The 6,000-nt window shown below is 36.5% G+C and overlaps 1 long non-coding RNA gene across 1 annotated transcript in view; it reads left to right on the forward strand.

The window, feature by feature from the left end:
- LOC121905595 overlaps nt 1-5,356 on the forward strand; it is an 80,809-nt gene extending 75,453 nt beyond the window's left edge. The window contains exon 3 of the long non-coding RNA XR_006098443.1: nt 5,309-5,356. This is a non-coding gene — a long non-coding RNA (uncharacterized LOC121905595). The remainder of the gene's footprint in view (nt 1-5,308) is intronic.
- The last annotated feature ends 644 nt before the right edge of the window (nt 5,357-6,000 follow it).

Here is a 6,000-nt window from a genome sequence, read left to right on the forward strand (position 1 = left end):
CTTGACATTGGGATTAGGCCTTGTGCAAAATGTAAAATAATTAAAACAAAAAAATATAATTGGGCATGAAGGGAAGTAAACTAAACCAAAATAACAAACAACAAAGAGTGCAGACACAAAAAAGGACAGATTGTGTACTTTCAGTGGGCCTCTTAATTAGATGTAAAAATAACAGAAAATTTTAGTTTCTATCTGAATTCTGAATTGGAGATGCTCTCGAAATAAGCAATGAGGTCAAATAGTACCATTTTACAGATCATGTAGGGGATAATAAATATTTGTTAAAAGGTAGAGTCAGTTGTTCTGGAGAAAGATTGATGATAGTTTAACTAAACACCCAACTAAACACCCAAACACCCCTCCCTTCATGGTCCTTCAGAAACTCTGCCCCGCAAATTCATGGACACGCATTGCCAAGGCAACAACCAAAAGAGAAAAATGATGTACTCAAGAGTGATGCGTCAGCTGTAAAGTCACTTCTGTTCCTCTCACACATCATCACGGGTGGAAAAAAAATCTTTCATGTGAGCACAACATGTGAGCACAACAGTCCATCCGCACTCTCCACCTCTCTGCAGCATCCCCATTTGATCTGCATTCAGTGTCTCTGTCCACAGTAGCAGTCGTACAATACATAACAATAACAATAGAAAATTAAAACGATCATTGCTGAAAGAACAGAATGCATGAAGGAGCAATAAAACCAGCTATACAGTAAATGTTTTAAATAAAATTTGTTGACTCATTAGTCTGTGAAAGACCACAGGTACAATAAATCTGATGATTTGTACAAGATCAAGCTGATATCATAAGACTGACATTGAGAACGGCCATACTGCAGCTGTATAGAACTACAGTAACTGTCCCTTTTTTCTTGCATAAACCAAGATGCACTTGAAATGAAAAATAGGAAAGAAGAGAAGAAAAACCTTTAGCTTATAAGAAATATATAAACAACGCTACAAGAGTGTTTTATGATTAATTCATGATTCAGATTCTATAAACATGTAATATTTTTATTTTATGAATAAATAGGATTAATGTTATAGAGCTGTGGTTGGTGCTGTGATTCCTGTTTCCATAGTTTGACTAGTATACAGTGTTTAGATCATGCAATATTATCAGTATGACAGTATTATTTTCACAAAAATTTGACTTTTCCTTTTACTTTGTCACAAGAAAGCTGATCAACCAATAAACAGTTACAGTGATACACCTGTGCTCAGAGCTCCTCTGGAAGCGTCCTCTGCTCTGCTCTGCATCATTTCTTCAATGATGGTGGACCTTGATCAATTTCTGGGTCACAGGCCAGAGGATGGATGAGCAAGGATGTAGAATTAGCAGAATGAAAAGCAGCTATAGCGGAAAGTGTTAGGAGATGTGTGTGGCAGTAATATTATTACCACTAAAACCACTGGTGATCTGCCATTAATAGTTTCATCATAAATTCTAATTAATATCTTTATGTACCTCTGAACAGATTCTCCAGCAAAATATCCTGATGGAGTTTTACCTCCATGTGCACTTCATTTTAATAAACAATCATTTGTCCATTGTTTAGCATATGTAATGTTGAAAATAATTCTATTCTGACAGATTTAGAGAAATGTCTTATTTGAAGATATTAGTGCATAGAAATGGATGCTCTCTTTTCAGCACTTTCATGGAGCTTAAAAAATATAGCAACAAAAAAGAAAAAAGAGTTCAGAATGGTAGCAGCAAGTGATAACTAGTCTATTTGTGGAGGAGATGAACCTGATTAGGGAACAGTGGTTGGTTGATAGAGACTAGCTGTCTCTAACCCAGCTGGATATTCTAAATCCAAAATAGCAAAACAACTGGCAGCCATCATAGACCCACCGTCTCTGATTATAAAAATCCATTCAAAGACAGAAACTGACTTCTTGTCTGGGCTTTAATAGGCTTGTCAGATCTCAATCTCATTGGAACAAATTCACAGTATGATACTGTCCCACAAAATGCAAAACAAACACGTTTGTTTGAGAGCCTGCTTAACTATGGTTGAAGGGTATTTTTCCTCGCTCCCTGTTCAGCAGAGTAATTGGAGCGGCACGACCTGTTGAGGGAAAGACGCTGATAAGAAGGTCGATCAAGGATGTTTTAATTATGTAGGCGTTTTTAGTGCATGTTCATGATAAAATGCATTTTTTACACATTAGCATTGCTGCTGGCTTGCCTCATCTTGCATCATGACATCTTCATCACCCCTAAAAAACCCTTCAAAGTCTAATTAGTGTGTAACTAGAATGTATAGTAGGCTGCTGTGGGCGGCTGCATTAAAATTATGTATTTACTTTCCAAATTATTTATTTTTCATGAGAAGTTTCTTTAGAAAAAAACAAACTAAACCAATTCAAAAAATATATCATTTTGTGTGAGAATCGGGAAAGATACTTATTTTTCATCTATTACCATCAATGACTTACAATACTAAAAATAAATAGATTATGAATTAGAAAGCAACCTATGACACTATAGATATGAAGTTGAAGTCTTTTTAGCATCAAATTCCCTCTTTCCTTGTTGAGCTGCAGTGGAAGTATTGTAACAAAAAGAGGGACTTTGGCAATAAAAAGACTGTGAAAGATATCTACTTGACTTGACTCATTTGGACGCTGAAGCTTCATATAAGCAGATAAATTATTATTATATTATTCAGATAAACTTTTAAATAAATTTTTGCACGGAAGGATTTAACGTTACATTGTAACAGTACATTGTAAGTCCATTATGACCGGATCTTCTAATGGTCAGTGTGAACAGGCTGAATAATTATGGCAAGAAAAACCTATTTCATTGTTCATTTAGCCTCCTAACTGTTTTAAGACATACTCGAAAATTCTTTAAATTCTCAAAAATATAATTTAACCAAAGCAAATTTGTCATATTCTATAAAGGCTGATCCACATTTCAAACTACATGTACGTATTTATGACTAAACTGTAATACTGTAAATACACATTTTACATTAGGTCTTAATAGGTTAGTTTTCATAACATATGCTCTTATAATTTTTATTAAGGCAATGTATGCATCAGTAGACTATTTTAATACACAATAGACATAACTCTGTTGACTGTTTTCACAAATAAATCATCAATTAAACGGAATAGTTCAGTATTTTTGGAAACGCAGTTATTCAATTTCTTACCGAGTTAGATGAGAAGATTGACATCACTCTCTTGTTTGTAGGATCAAAATAAAGCTACAACCACCCGACAGTTACTTAGCTCAGCATAAAGAATGGTTGAAACAACCAGTCTGGCAACCAAAGTTGCCAACCAAGTGTATAAATAACAATGTGTGGTTTTACTGTTTGTTTTTTTTTGTTTTTTTATTAAACCTTTATTTAACCAGGTGAGTCCCATTGAGATTACAAGATCTCTTTTTCGAGGGAGCCTTGGCCAAGATAGCAACAATACAGTATTTCAAACAACATACAAGCAAATATTAAAAACACATAAAACAAAACATACAGTAGCAATTCACAGAATCATATGCCAGACAGGAGGAAACGGATCTAGCTAAGGAAGCAATTACAAATTCCGGTTGATTTTGCCTCCAAACCCTTCACTACATTTTTGTATGCCCTAATCAAGATCAGCTCATGTAGCTGCAAATCAGTCTGCAAATGGTTCCAGGCTGCAGGGGCAGAGATCATAAAGGCCTGTTTGCCAAATTCAGTACAAACCTTAGGGATGGGCAGTAAGAGGGTGTCATTTAAGCGCAAACAATAATAACTAGTTTTGAGTGAGATATACCCACAAAGGTAAGAGGCGAGCAGACCAAGGATGGATAAATATGTACCAGTGAGTGAGTCTGCACAAGGCCAGTGAAGGTCACTGGACACTTGCATATAGGGTGCAATGGTCAGTGAGAACTTTGCAGCCTGTGACAGAGAGCTATGGTACACAGTTTCCAGCCAATGCAAGTGTTGGGTAGAGGTGTGCATGTACAACATATACCCATAGTCAAGCAAGGGAAGGAACATAGCCTCGACCAAGTCTTTTTCCTGGCAACATAGAAAAAGCAGGATTCGTTTCTAAAATGAAAACCTAGCTTGAGCTTCAGTTTCTTCACTAAGTTTTTGTTGTACAGTTTAAAAGTTAAACGATCATCAGTTAAAATACTTATACTGTCAAATACTATAAAATTTAACACATTGTATCCTTTCAGAGAGGTAATTTTCAAACCAGCCCACAGTCTGCTCAGACAACCCAATACTGAGCAGCTGTTACTTCAGGTTAAGGTTGTCAATTATATCAAAGGCCTTTGAAAGATCGATAAAAAGAGCAGTACAGGTTTTTTTGTGATCCAGTGACTCAATTATATCACTAACAACCTTTAAGGATGCCGTGATGGTACTGTGTTGTATCCTGAAGCCAAACTGGTACAATGAAAGGATATTATTAGCTCTCAGGAACTCCTTCAGTTGATCATTACCAATCCTTCAAGGACCTTTAATAAGACAGTTAAGTTGGAAATAGGCCTGTAGTGATGTAGGGTCCCCCCTTTTTAACAGAGGGAGACCATGGGCAATTTCCCACATTTTGAGATGACATTTTGAGGGACAGTGAGGTCTAACATGCTTGATAAGGACAGTGACAGTAAAACAAGAGCTCTGTGAGCTTCATCAACAGAGAAAGGAACAAATAAAAGGGCTGGCCATGAAAAATACAATCAACAATCATGACTGAAGTAGGCAAAGTTTTTAAAGGCCATGACTGGTTAAACAGGGAACCAGAGGCCGTGAAGTGCTCAGAAGTTATTTGTTCAGCCAAATAATGGTTCTATACATAATGCCCCATAAAACCAACAATTGCCATTTTTACACTTTTACCTTTAGATAGAGCCAGGCAAGCTGTTTCCCCTGTTTCCAGTCTTTGTGTTAAGCAAAGGTAACCAGCTGCTGCCTCCAGCTTCATATTTAAAGGACAGATGAGAGTATTGAGCTTCTTATCAAATACATGGCAAGAAAGCTGTGAGTCATGAGCAAGAGAGAAATGTTTACTAGTTTTTTCAGGCCTGAGTTTTGACCACAGTCACATACAGGGCTGGATATTAAATGTCTTGTTTTTGGCCTTCATCTCCAACAATTATGAAGGTTCTTCAAGGGATACAGTTCTCTTGTGCAGTTTGTTGGAGTATTACTATTGTCCTCATTCCACTTGAGAAAATAAATTGAAGATGCACAATTGTTTGGTGGAGAATATTGTTATCTGCTCAACCATGTTTGTATGATAATGATATTTGTCTGTTTTGTTCCCTCTGCCTGAATTTATTATAGGGTGTACTCACCTATGACCCCCTTCAACGGATGGCAAGCTCATTTACAGGAGGAGCTGATTTTCTCGCTTATTTAGCTGGGTGAGTCTACAAATTGTCTTTGCACATGATGTATATAGTGATAAACATCAAAGTTGCCCCACTGAACAGGAAATGTAATAACTACAAATAATAGAGGATCTAATGAAAATAGCATATGTGTGGATGTGTTTTTGATCAAATGTCAGTGCTGAAACTAATGAATAGGTTGTTAAAGTGTAACAATAACTGTGGTTAGTTCATGGTATTTATCACCCATTTCATGTCAGTGTGGACACATTATTTAAAGCATGAGAGAAAACTCATTAACACATGGAAATGGTGACAATTCATGAAAATGCTCTTGGATATCAAACTGCCATGTGCACGTTTCAGTGAGGGCTAGTACTTCATGGCTATTTAGACCTGCTCTTTGTATGCTGTCACACTCACCGTATCCTCAGCATGATTCCTGTCTGAGAAACAAGTGCAGTAATAGGGGCAGATAAAAGACCAGAAACAATGTAAAATGCTAAACCACCCACTCTTGCTTTCCATTTGTGACACTGAGGTGGAACATTTTTGTTCGTGTTTAGAAGAATAGAATAAAAATACACTGGATGTCCATTATGAATTCAGTGCTGTTAACTGTCTGTTTACTTCCATTTTCTATTC

Source organism: Thunnus maccoyii, chromosome 1 (genome assembly GCF_910596095.1).
Source record: "Thunnus maccoyii chromosome 1, fThuMac1.1, whole genome shotgun sequence".
Lineage (NCBI taxonomy): Eukaryota > Metazoa > Chordata > Actinopteri > Scombriformes > Scombridae > Thunnus > Thunnus maccoyii.